Genomic DNA, 14615 nt, shown 5'->3' on the forward strand with positions numbered 1-14615 from the left:
TTTTGGGGGCCTCCACAAAAGTTCACTTCTCGTGACACATGCCTAAATATAATATAAATAGTTATAGGGGAACTGCTCCATTATTCATCTCATACAACATGAACACACAATTGAAAACAGGAAAAAACGCATATTTTCTAACTAAATTAATCTGCTGATCCATGGAATGGATTCTTCTCATTTCACTTTAGATTGCTCATAACGTAAAATCCTCAAAAACTCAATGTTCACCTCAAATTTCCAAAAACAAGCTTGAATTAGCAGAAATATATGAGATGAATTTCTACGATTCCTTAATTTCAACTGTATGTATTTTCATCGGTTTTCACTGCCTTGAAGGAAATTAAAAGTTGCCAAATCAGTTTCTGTTAATACGAAAAAATTATACTTAAAATGTTGAATTATTCCGACATAATTGACATAAATGGACAGCACTGCAGTGGTTACCTAGGTTACCATATTTGCACGTAAACAGCTACAGCGGATATCTAGGTAACCTACTACGACGGGCTGCAGCTACGTTCATTCGTGATAATGTGATTCATTCATGATTAACAGTCTGATGGATATGGGGGCGTCATGAGATGAATAATTGAGCAGTGATTTAAGTTTTGAGATGGATATGAAATCGTTGTTAAAAATGGTTTGTTTTACAAAATTCAGGATAAATCTAGCTAAGTTTACTTAATATACAATGCTGAACGATTCCATAAGAGTACGTAAGCGTATTTTGTTTATTTGTTCAATGATTTCGTGAAAATTTGGTGTTTAATCCGTGTATTCCGTGCATTCGTGAATATCGGCTTAATGAGATGAATAATGGAGCAGTTCTCCTATAACTTAAACAAAAGATACATGAAAGAACCTGAAAACTGATTCAGGGAATCAACAAAAAAACATACTTAAAACCATCACAGGTTTCAGGATACTAACGGATATTATTCCAGGAGATGTCATATCGAATCAGCCTCTGAATAGGGTAACGGGGGTATTTTGGCCAGCTTTGGGAAGTGTTTGCACAGTTCATTAAAAACAAACACAATTTTTCAACATAAATACCTACTCTATTGCTTCCCCAGCTGGTCTCGAGGTACGATGCTGGCCTAACAAGCCAGTCGTCGTAGGTTCGAGTCTTGACTCGGGAGAGACTGTTAGTGTCAGTAGGATCGTAGCGCTAGCCCCGCAATTGTCGCTGCGAGGTCTGTGTATAGTTAAACAGAAGGTCGAATTCCGATACGGAATGTAGCACCAAGGCTTTGCTTTTTACCTATTCTATTATACCATGGTTAAAAGCTAAGTGCCTATTTCAATATACACCGCTCAACAATGCAATATATTGAAAAATATCCTAGAAAAATCAACATTTCTAAGAAGTACTAAAAACATATTCTGGTCCACCAAATTTTAACTTTGGCCCACCTTTATATCTACAGACGTGTATGGAAATAGTTCGGACTAATTATATTTAAAATCATCATCGGTATTTTTAGAGCAAAAATAGTGGGTTTGAGGAGAACATCCTTCTGCTGTGAATTTTTGTAAATTTTAGGCATCTAAAAATGAAATGATTTGGCTTATAGCGGTTTGACAGGCATTCTCATCCAATTTCATATCGTTAAATGTGATAAATTAAGAAGTAATTATCTGTAAATTGTCACAAGCTGCTTCTTTGTTCACGTGCAACGGCCGAGCGGTAATCAAATCAACATGTTAGAGTATACAGACTGTTTCTATGACATTTGATTGATGTTACCACAACGACGAATTGTTTCAAAAGCATAAATATTTGTTACAATAGCTTCCGGACGTTGATTTGTATATTACCACTTCCTCTCGACTTTGGGTTGACTCAGCCATGACTTTGAATATGTATGAACTAATTTTAAAATAACACTACCTAGAGCTAGTTTTTCGCCGAAAATTATAGTGTAGTATGAATCTTAGGTGTGTTATTCAATGTTGCATGCATAGTTTTCTAATATTCATTGAATTTATCAGATAAAATGCGTAAAATGTTGCCGGGTGGGCCAAAATATGCATGTGGGCCAAAATACCCCCCATAACCCTATTATCTCACTTCCGGAAATACTCAAATTAGGTGATATTTGTCCATCTTAGGCTGTTTTTCGGTAACCAAAAGCCACCATATTGAATTTCACAACAGCGTCTGGAGTTAATTTCAGAACTCTGAGCATCATTGTAATTTCGGAAATTTATTTGTAATATTTATCCGACAGAGGATCTTAATAAATAGGCGGCTAACATCTTGATTACAGCACGATTACTTACATAAAACAATTGTTTTCTATGCAATAATTAAAACAAACAATTATGAGTTGTCAAGAAAAGAGTCTGAGTAGAAATTCAGAGTTTGTCCATTTCTATTGTACTCCAACGCGAGATGACGGATGAGTTCATGCAGAACATAGTTAGTACGTTGCGAAAGTAGCTGTAAAATTCGCTGATGTCATTGAGGGTAAGAGGGGCAGCACAGTTGAAGTGACGACAGGATATTTTGGCAGCCATAGATGTCAGTTAGAATATTGAGTGCAGTTCGGACAAAACTCTTCTACACACTTTCGATACGTTAGGTCCAAAACTCGTAATATGGGTGCCACACGGCACAGGCAGACTCAAGTATGGAACGTACCAGTGAACGATAGAAGGTTCTCGAGGTACCAGGAACGTCAAGTTCCTTGCAAATTCTCATAACTAACTAGTTATGAGAAATTATTGATAATCGAAGTATAATGCTGCCTAGCTGAATGATTAGTGTCCAATAACAGACCAAAATCAGTGACAACGTCGCAATGTGTCGACAGAATGCGGCTTTCAAGTCCGTATGAACCGCATAAATTGAACATTTTGGTCCATACTCCAAGATGAGGAGAATTTCAGGATATTAGTCGTCATGGGTCTGCCGGGGTAAAAACTATGCCGAGATGGTGACTTCCGGTGTTTGTAAAATAGTCAAAAATGATAGAATTCTACCTAATATGTGTACTTCAGTAATCGGGATAATGCCCAGAGACCTAGAGTCGACCCCACATGCAATTTTGAAATCCATGGTTGCAGTTTCCGGCTCCAGGACCAAAAAATGACCAAATACGACCCAATGTGGGAATTTCCGTGATTAGGATGATGCACAGAGGCAATAAAGCGACCTCAAATGCCATTTTTGAATTCAAGTTGGTGACTTCCTGTTTCTTATGATCTCCAAGATGGTCTCGAGGTACGATGCTGGCCTAACAAGCCAGTCGTCGTAGGTTCAAGTCTCGGCTCGGGAGAGACTGTTAGAGTCAATGGGATCATAGCGCTAGCCCCGCAATTGTCCTGTACACTGAATGGTCGGCTGCGAAGTCTGTGTATAAATAAACAGAAGGTAGAATTCCGAATCGGAATGTAGCACCAAGGCTTTGCTTTTTTGACTTACTGTTTCTGAAGTATATCACAAAATGGCCCAAAACCACCTAAAATGAGCATTCCCGGAACCGGATTGGTATCCAGAGGCCGTAAATCGGCCAAAGTTATTATTTTGAATCTCTTTAAAGCCCCCACGTTATGTTCAGAGTGCTGGATAAAAGTTAGACATAAATATATTGATACAAGATAGCCTATCGTTATATTAGCATTAGAGAGAGTTGTAAAAGAATTATTAGTGAAATTCACCGCTTCAGACCATCATATTGATGATTTCTAACCGGGACATAAAACAGGCTGTCGAAATTCTACGTTAACCTTGTGGTCGTGTCTCACACACAACCTCTTAAACTTTTTCGAGAAAAACACATGCACTAAGGTCGCTTTTTACGCGGTTTAAGCGGCTTTTTTACGCGGATTCCGGAATTTATGCGGTTTTTTTTCACGCGGATTCCGGAATTTACGCGGTATTTTTTACGCGGATTTCGGTTTCTCTTCACTCGAATTGCAGAATTTACGGGTTTTTTTACGCGGATTCCGGAATTTTACGCGGATTCCGGAATTTACGTGTTTTTTACGCGGTTTTTTTACGCGGCACGTAACCCCGCGTAAAAAGCGACTTTAGTGTATAAGTACATTATATTTTTATAAACGTTATGGATTATGCTTTCCGAAAACCGTGTGATTAACTAGTTTTATAGCCCAAAATAAGAAAATAAAGCATAAGAAAAAGCGGAAAATGAGAAAAATTACTATTTTCAACTTTGTTGTCGGCATTTTTCTGCTTCCATGAGCTCCCGAGCCAAGTCCTTGTTTTCTTTTCCAAGTTTCAGGTATCTAAAAATGTAGTCCCTATAAGAAATATACAAATACTTCTTTTTTCCCTATACAGGTCGGACTCGATTATCCGGAGACTCGATTATCCGGAAACTCGGAATTATACGGAACTTTATTTTTTTTGTGTCCGTTTTCAATTTTTATTCCGTATTTTTATGTCCAATTTATTTTTTTTTTTGCTTCTCAAGATTTCACCCCTTTTCGCCTTAGAAATAACTTCTGGTTACGCCACTGCATCATACAAGTAAAATAAGTAAAAGAAAAATTTATTTTATGTTTGTTAATCGCAAAATTTCAGTAGTTTTTGTGTGATTTGATTATCCGGAAAACTCGATTATCCGGAATGAAATTTTTTTGGATGTTCCGGATAATCGAGTCCGACCTGTACTCTAATGATCTCCTGAAATTATTTATTGTTTTTTGCCTTTCTCCTAGAAAGGTATAGCAATCACTGAAAAAACCAAAGGTATAAAAGGTCGTATATCAATCGACTTAGTTCGACGAGCTGAGCATTTTCTGTATGTGTGTGTGTGTGTGTGTGTGTGTGTGTGTGTGTGTGTGTGTGTGTGTATGTATGTAACGGTCTCTCAATCTCACTCAGTTTTCTCAGAGATGGCTGGACCGATTTTAATCAAACTAATTGCAAATGAAAGGTCTAGTTGCCCCATAAGACCCTATTGAATTTTATTGCAATCGGATTTTTAGTTTCGAGGTTATGTATCAAAACGTGAAAATCACAAAACTTAATTAACTCAGAAACTACCCAACCGATTTGAACAAAATTGGTATCAAAAGAACGGGCTTGAACCATTTGTAAAATAATTTTATAAGGATTGGACATGTGGTTCAAAAGTTATGTAAAGAAACGTGTAAAGAAAGACTGTTTAAACTCACTCACTTTTCTCAGAGATGGCTGGACCGATTTTCACAAAATTAGCGTCATATGGAAGGTCTTGTTGCCCCATGAGACCCTATTGAATTTTATTGTTACTGGACTTTAACTTTGTCCGTTATGTATAATAATGGGAAATCAGGCTATGACAAGAAACAGGTTTCTAAGACTACTTGAACTCACCCACTTTCTCAAAGACGGATGAACCGATTTTCACAAAATAAGTTGCAATAGAAAGGTCTAGTTGCCTAATACGACCCTACTGAATTTTATTATAATCGGACTGTAACTTTGTCTGTTATGTATCAAAATGTAAAAGTTATGAAACTCCATTATCTCAGAAACTACACAACCGATTTGAACAAAATAGTCAAATAAACGGACTGTCTTCAAAACCTCTAAATAACGAATTTTATGGTGATTGAACATGTAGTTTGAAGGTTATGAAAAGAAACGTGTTCAGAAAACTGTTTGCCAAAGATGGCATGACTGATTTCAACAATCTAGTTTTAAATTAAAGGTTTAGTTGGTTTATTGGTACCCATTTCCTTTGATTATAACACTGGTTGACAAAACCGAATAAAATGCTGCTCTAAAGCTCACAATAGTTGCCCTAGAAAGAAAACAATTCAAAGGAAAATATTTTTTCATTTTTTTGAATTTCTCCTAGAAAAGTATAGCAATCACTGCAAAAACCAAAGGTATAAAAGTGCTTCAGAGGGTCGAATCTCGTATATCAATCGACTTAGTTCGACTAGATGAGCATTTTTTGTATGTGTGTGTGTATGTATGTAACGGTCTTCCAATCTCACTCGATTTTCTCAGAGATGGCAGGACCGATTTCCATGAAACTAATTGCAAATGAAAGGTCTAGTTGCCCCATAGAACTTTATTGAATTTTATCCTAATCGGATTTTTTGTTTCGAGGTTATGTATTAAAATGTGAAAAACAACAAAACTTCAATATCTCAGTAACTACACAACCAATTTGAACAAAATTGGTAGCAAAAGAACGGGCTTGTTGAACCATTTGTAAATTAACTTTTTAGTGTTTGGACATGTTGTTCAAAAGTTATGCAAAGAAACGTGATTCGAAGACTGTTTAATCTCACTCACTTTTCTCAGAGATGGCAAGACCGATTTTCACAAAATTAGTGTCATATGGGAGGTCTAGTTGCCCCATAAAACCCTATTGAATTTTATTGTTATTGGACTTTAACTTTGTTCGTTATGTATAATAATGGGAAATCAGGCTATGAAAAGAAACATTATCCTGAGACTGCTTGAACTCACCCACTTTTCCCAGAGATGGCTGGACCGATTTTTACGAAATAAGTTGCAAATGAGAGGTCTAGTTGTCTCATAATAGCCTACTAAATTTTATTATAATCGGACTGTAACGTTGTCTTTTATGTAACGAAATGTGAAAATCACGAAACTTCATCATCTCAGAAACTACACAAAAGATTGGAACAAAACAGGTATCAAATGAACATGCCCATGTCTTCAAAACCATCGATGATTTTCACAATGGATAAACATGTGGTCCAGAAGTTATAAATATAAACGTTTTCCGATGAGTTTATATCATTCACTAATTCTTGCCTTTCTTCAAGGAAGGGGTAACTATCACTGGCAAAACCGAAGGTATAAAAGTGCTCCAAACGGTCGAATGGCATATATCACCCAACTCAACTCCATGAGCTGAGCATTTTCTGTATGTGTGTGTATGTGCAAATTTTTAACCTTACTCGATTTTCGCAGAGATGACTGGATAGATTTTCAAAGAATTATTTTCAAATGAAAGGTCTAGATGCCCCATGAAACCCTATTATATTATATTGCAATCGGATTTTTAAAATAAAACCAAAGGTATAAAAGTGCTCCAAAGGGTCGAATGTCGTATATCAATCGACTTAGTTCGACGAGCTGAGCATTTTCTGTATGGGTGTGTGTGTATATGTGTGTGTATGTATGTATGTAACGCTCTCCCAAACTCACTCGATTTGCTCAGAGATGGCTAGACCGATTTTTATGAAACTAATAATGCAAATGAAAGTTCTAGTTGCCTCATAAACCCTATTGAATTTAATTATAATCTTATCTGTTATGTATCAAAATGTAAAAATTATGAAACTTCAATATCTCAGAAACTACACAACCGATTTGAAAAAAAATTGGTTTTAAATAAACGGGCTACCTAAAAAACCCTTAACCTTTGACTTTTATAAAGATTGGACTTGTAGTTCAAAAGCTGTGGACAGAAGCGTGTTCTGGAGACTATTGAATCTTACTCATGTTTCTCAGAGATGGCTGGACCGATTTTCATAAAATCGGTGTCATATGGAAGGTCCAGTTGCCCCATGATACCCTATTGATTTTTCCTGCAATCGGACTATTACTTTGCCTGTTGTCTTTAAAAATGTGAAATCCAGCTATGAAAAAAAAAATTTCCGAAGACTACTCAAACTCACACACTTTTCTCAGAGAATGTTGAACCGATTTCCAAAAAATTAGTGTCTAATGAAAGGTCTAGTTTCCTCATAACTTCGTCTGTAATGAATCAAAATGTGAAAATCACGAAACTTCATTATCTAAAAAACTACACAACCGATTTGAACAATACTGATTTCAGGTGAACGGGCTAGTTAAGGGTTAACTTACGAATTATAATGATTGTACACGTGGTTCAAAAGTTGTGAAAAGCAAGTCATATTAGATATAGTTTAACGAATGATATATCGAGTCTACATATAATCGAGTCCAACCTATATATGAGTACACCCAAGTAACAATTTCAGTTTTAAGATGTACCTGAAGAAGTTTTGATTGCTTGTTCTTTAAAACAGGGCATAAATATTATTATTCTCACAAACTGCTACAAATCAGCCGTAAAATCCCCATAAGATCAAGGAGGCCCATGCTAGAGAAGGTTCTCAAGGATAGTTCCTAAAGTTTGCTTAAAACTCTATATTTTTATCGATATGTACTCATGATGACATTCAGGAGTTGCTCACAACCATGAAAAAACTGTAACAAATTTCGAGAGTTTTATAAATCAGGTTCGCAACTCTTCTTTCTAGCTTATTTCGCTATGAACAGAATTTATTTATTATTTACATAGATCAATTTATGAAACAAATCACATCGATCTTCCTTTTTCCAAAATGAATGTCATCGCAGTCGTTAAATAAAATGGGTAGATAAATCTACATGTATTTTCAAGTTCATTCAAGTTCAAATTTTCATTTGCCACGAAAAATTTATACGTTATATGACAAAAAAGTTTGTAATTTTCAACGCGCCATGATATCACTGGCAAATTAGTAATTTATTTAGAAAATAAAAAATATATCTGAATTTTCGTTAAGTTCGGGTTTGCTGGACTACGGAACATTTTACTAAACTTTGTGTTCAGCATGGTCAACATTCACTACTGAACTGCCAGAATTATTAGTAGCATTAAGAATCTCGGCCTTTTATTACCATTTAATTACAAATGGCTATTATTTTGATGTAGTTAATCACAGTCTGTTCGCCATATTCGTCGTTGGTTTTATTTTAATCCCTCATAAGACGGCTTCTAACTAAAAATTCTTGAGCAAGACTAATAGAATTTTTTTAGTATCTCGTTAAGTTGGCATTTAGTTGTTGCATTCACGGAGAAGAATACTTGCGCTTGAATAAAACTTGCTTGAACTTTTCAAGACAAACAAATTTTATCTGAGATAGCCCCCTCTCCCGTTTGACAACTGTTTGTTTATAGTCAAGCACCATTTTTGTGATCATTGCTGTTGGAAAAGTGTTACTTGTAGCGATATTTGAACAAGAAACAATAAATGGTTTAGAATAAACATCCGGTGTATTTTATAATTAGGGTCTTAACATGAGCAAAATGAAGAAATGCAACATATTGCATAAAGCAGGGGAATGAATACCATTTCTCTGTCATTCTCAGGTACAAGTCGGACTCGATTATCCGGAATTTTAGATTCGATTATCCGGAATTTCATTTTTTCGGTGATCGTTTTAATTTTTATTCCGGAATTTTACCTTTACCACCCCTTCTGGCATATTTGTTACCATTTATGTCATTTCCGGCATGTTTGGGACATGTTCGATTTAACCACAGGTAACAGATATCCAAGCTAGAACAAAAAACTTCACAAATCGTGTGTGAGATTTCAAATTCTTACTCGTTTGGAATGCTAACGACATCTTTCTGCAACTTGCGACTTTAACCACTTTAGTGATGGCAGCGCTGGATTATATTCAAAGCTGCCAGACGCATGAAAATTCTCACAAATAGTAGAGTCGCTGTTTTTGCAACGATATAACATTGTTTTTGTGAGGTTTGTGTGTGTGTTTTTTTTTTTTCATATTAACACTAAAACAAACAAATTTGTCGCAAATATAAACTGGGATTGAATAAAATTGTCGATTATGTACAAATTACGGCTGCTCCAAATTTTTACATTAAAAAACGGCAACGCTTCTTATTCCAATAATATCGATTAGAGCTGGAAAACTATCGATTGTATCGTATCATTGACCATTAAGTGTTCTTAGCGCCACCATACTGCGTATTGCGACATGCTAAAAAACCGTTGCGTCTTTTTACACATGAAGCAAAATTAGCTTGGATGTCTGTTATCTGTGATTTAACTGAAAACGCAGACAGACGTCCAAGCTGAGTTCCAAACTTGTGTAAAGCTTTTTGTAGTAGCAATCCGTAACCAGGTAGCGCTACCAGTAACGCCAGCCTCGTGCACCAGCGAAAAAAAATGTATTGTAGCGATAAGGTCACCAGGCGGCGCTAGTGTACAAGTGATTTATAACGCAATTTACTTTGAAAATTTACACGGAAATTTTGATCAATGTTGTTCTTGCTTGGACGTCTGTCTGTGCTGAAAATAATCAATGACCAATTTATTCTTTTTTGCTTCTCAAGAAACAATTTCTTGTTACGCCACTGCATCATACAAGTAAAAAAAATAAAAAAATAAAAACCTGTTTATTTATGTTCGTTGAAATGTTTTGGTAATCGAGTCCGACCTGTATTGGAATTTCTACCATCTTATATTTCATGTCCGTTAGTGAGTATTGAGGTTTTGCTGTTTTTAACATTAAAAGTAATATACCCTTAAATGACTTGATTTAGTATGAGTTAGTTGCTTGAATGAGCTAAAAAATTTTGTATATTCTAGATCCTTTTCTTTTACCAATTTTTTTGCTCTTTCATGATACAAAATGTGTTTAAGAAAATTTTATGGGCACATTTTCAAGATAGATTCATCATAAAGATAGGTACCATAAAACTATCGTAAGACTCGAATGAAATTTTATGGAAGTTTCTCATAGGTATTTTGAAAAGGATATTGAGTGCGTTTCGAAACCGCTCCTCACGCTTATTACACTTATTGATGAAGGAGTTTTATGGAGGACTCTTCAAGTGTTCTTTAATTACTCTTGGGAACTGTTGATAAATAATAACCAAAAGTACTTAAATAAATGTATGATAAAACTCGAGCGTGATAAATAAATCCAGCAAACATTATCAAGGGGCATTTTTTTCTGAAATGAAGTGTGTTGTGTAGATCTATTTTAACAAATAATAAGTACGAATGAGAAAGGCTTGGTCTGACCGCTAGGTGGATTAATTTAGGTTTTCGTTTATTGCTAAAAATGTTGAAAAAAAAGTCAAATGTCGCGTTTTTTGTGTTCTAAGACTGGGAAGCCTAATGGACAAATAAAAAATACGGATCTATTTTTTTTAGTATTGAAAATTTCTTCGATTTTAAGAAAAAATTTTTTAATACCCTCCACTGACCCCCACACCAAAAGGCTCACAAGAAGCCCCCGGTAATGGACACTTACTAAGAATTGACACTAAAACACGGAGAAACTAACAACAAAATAAACAATGTGACATCCCAGTGTAACTTTATTCCATTGAAGAGACTCACAGAAAAAAAAATTGAATCTAATATTAAAGGTGATTACGTTTGTATTAAAAAATTACCCATCTCTTTTACAGTTTAAATTAACTATAATGAATACAAAAATATTTGATATGAAAACAAACCGCAATAAATTGAAGCACTTCACAATATTTTTCGTCTAAGAATCGCTGTATGAACCATTGTACATATAAATATATTTCCCCATATCTCTGGGACACCTTGAAAAATATCCACCAAACTTGACATGCATGTTCTTCACACATTAGAAAGCGTATTCGAAATAAAAAGGCAGGGTCTAAAGAGGGAGGGGCTTGATTCCGAACAAATCCATGGATAATTTCCTCTTTTTGTAAGAAAAAATACACGCCTCTAGCAAAATTTGATGCAGCTCTCAGCCACGCAACAAAACAAAACATATCGTGTTGCGACTTAGAAGGAAGATAATCGAATTCTTCTCGTGTCGGATGGAAGCAGACACCAAGACTACAACACTCTGAGCCACGCGACAGTATATTACGCTGTTGTGTGTTGCATCCAGCGACTGCGGCTGGAAAACAACAAAATTATGTTGAGTTCGAAATACCTGCTGTGGAGTTACACTATAACCGTCTTTCTTAAAACGTCTCTATATTTTGTATGACGTGTAATGGATTTTTTCCTTTCGCTTTTGGAAGCAGCCATTACCATTTTCATCCACAACAGCAATATAAGCGATTCTTATCAGAAACAATAAATTTTACAAAGTCTTGAGGAAAGCTTAGTTGAATGCATCAATTCTTAGAACATTTTGCATTGTTTTGACCATTACAGACGAAATTATAGACAAAAAACTGATTTTAAGAAGGGGTGTTCCACAAAAAACTCTATTTTGTCGTGTTCAACGTACAGATAGGACATCGCAGTATTCAGCAATTGTTATTCTTTTAAAATTTTCCACAACTTTGCTGAAGAAAGCAATCCGGTATAATGAAAATTAGAAAAAATATTTTTTTTATCTAACTGTTAGGTGGATTGATCGAAAAACCAAAAACGCCAAAAGTAAGGCCTTGTTCTATGAAACAATTTTGCTGAAGACATTGAGTACATAAAATCAATTTTTCATAGTGAAATCTAAAACGATCACGATTTTTCGAATTTAGACCACTGTGCACTGTGGGATTTTCAAATGAATCTTTCCACCAATTGTAAATGTCTTGAAGCATAATACTCGGAATGTGTGGAAACTATTTTGGAGTTGTTTCATAATACTGTGCCTGGAAAACGTGCTTTACATTGAGTATTTCGTCGTTTTAATATCACTTTTTTTAACTTTACGACCTTCAAAAGGGCACAACTCAAAAATGTACCGTACGATGATTTTGAAATTTTGACAAGAGATTCTGGACGTCATAACGAATCGAATGGTGTACTCAGATTCTTTGGTGCATTTTTTTTATAATAACGGTCTGTGGGAGCACCGTGATATAGCGTGTGTGGCTAGCATGTGTGGCTTGCTATATAGCGTGTGGCTAGCATGTGTGGCTTGCTATATAGCGTGTGTGGCTGGCGTGCGTGGTTTGCTATATAGCGTGTGGCTAGCGTGCGTGGGTTGTTATATAGCGTGCACCATCGTAAAGTTCAGAAAATTGTTATTTGAACTGTTATACTTTAGATGGGGAATGCACTATCTGCCCTCGTCTATAGTCTCTTCATAGCCACTGCTTAATTAAGATATCTTAGTACATCGCGATACAAAAGACAGACATAAAACAATTCAATTTCATTCTTGTTTTGGATACGGCAGCAAGTGAAACCGCATAGCTGCACATAGCTTCTGCTGTTGTCCATTGTCGTTACCGCTGCCGGATATAGAAGTAAACGTCACCTGGAGCAGAGAGACCATTAAATTTATTAACCCCAATCGAGTGTATTCCCAAACCTGTTCCAAGAGATACATTGACATAAGACAGGCTGTAGTATTCTACGTTAACTCTGCGGTCGTGTCTTATAAACAACCTCTTTTTGGCGAAACATCACATGTTTAAACCAGGGATGGTGTTCTGTACTCTACGTTCTCTATGGCCGAAAGCGTCGTGCACGTCAAATACGTGCCACTCGATGACGATTTCATCAACCAAAAAAAACGATTAATTTGAAATTTTTCTTAATAGGCAATAATGCCGCTAGTGTCGCTATAGGCAAGCGTGCACATTTATTATCACAGACAAAAACCGTTAGTAATGCCGCTGGTGTTGATTTAGGCAAACGTGCAAAGACAAGAACCGTTTTACGAAAATAAGTTAGTAGGCAGTAAGCTCACATGGTGGCGCGTGAGTGTAATGTTTCGAATGAGGACGAAGATTTTACAGATTTTTTTTTCAAAGAGGCACGTCTGTTTGTCTGTGCTTCAACTATGCGCCATAAAATCTTTTGCGCTGATCAAGTGTTAACTGTACTACACATCCACTAGTGCAGCGGTTTTCAACCTGGGGTACGCGTACCCCTGGGGGTACTCGAAAGCCTTCAGGGGGTACGCGAAAAAACACCAGTAATGGCGGACAAAGCAATTTTTGTTATACTACTTCGTTTTTTATTCAATTTTGCTCTAAAAACATGACTGTAGCAATCAAACAAACCATAGTTCAACCTGAAATAGACTACCACCACATAATCTTATAGTACTCTCTCCCACTATGCGAGAACATTCCAAGCGGATATCCAAGTACAACGGATATGAAAAATTACGCCAAGAGGTATGCGGACAAAAGAAGGTTGAGAACCGCTGCAACAGTAGAAGAAATCAAATTCACAGAAATGGTTGAAAAGCTATAATTTTTTAAGGGAAACTATTTTGAGCTTAAGGACAGCGGTTCTCAACCTGGGACAAAGGATTTTATTTTTTTTTTTTTTTTTCAAACACATACATCAAGTTCAATGCCCTCATGATTTGCGAATTCTTTTGAATTCGGTTTTCACAAGCTAGTTTCGGAAAAACGAGCTCAAGGATCACACTAAGACCAAGAAAACTGTAACATTTTGTTTTGCTATGATTTTGGTCTGACACATATCGCAAATGGACCGCACATTTATGAACAAAAGAATGTTGTTCATGGTAGAACAAATCTACTCGTTTCAATCAAACCGGTCACGAATAGTTCCAGCAGCTTCCGAAGAATCATAAACACAACCATTACCTTTCAAATCAATGGGTTGTTTTGACGATCTAATGACCTAAGTGTAAAATGTAATTAAGATTGTTTACTGTTTAGAAGTGACGCTGAGTAAACAGTATTTATATATTATGTTATTATTTTGTTACAGATCCTTGTTACTTGTGAAATAATGAACTTTATATCTGTATACAAAAATGCCACATTTAACACTTCTTATCGAATTTAGAAAAAAATCTTCCAGCTCTACTATTAAAAATACACCTCCAATTTTTCAAGTAATATTCAAATGAACAACATCGTCTAAAAACGGCACGCAATCAAGTAACTAAATAAAAAAATACTTTTGACGAG

At 35.8% G+C, this 14615-nt stretch overlaps 1 protein-coding gene across 1 annotated transcript in view; it reads right to left on the reverse strand.

Annotated features, from left to right (window-relative positions):
• The window catches only part of LOC129722582 (serine/threonine-protein kinase S6KL), a 55813-nt gene that overhangs the window by 21805 nt on the left and 19393 nt on the right, over positions 1–14615 (reverse strand). The gene's annotated exons all lie outside the window — the stretch shown is intronic.

The sequence above is a fragment of the Wyeomyia smithii genome, chromosome 1, assembly GCF_029784165.1.
Source record: "Wyeomyia smithii strain HCP4-BCI-WySm-NY-G18 chromosome 1, ASM2978416v1, whole genome shotgun sequence".
NCBI lineage: Eukaryota > Metazoa > Arthropoda > Insecta > Diptera > Culicidae > Wyeomyia > Wyeomyia smithii.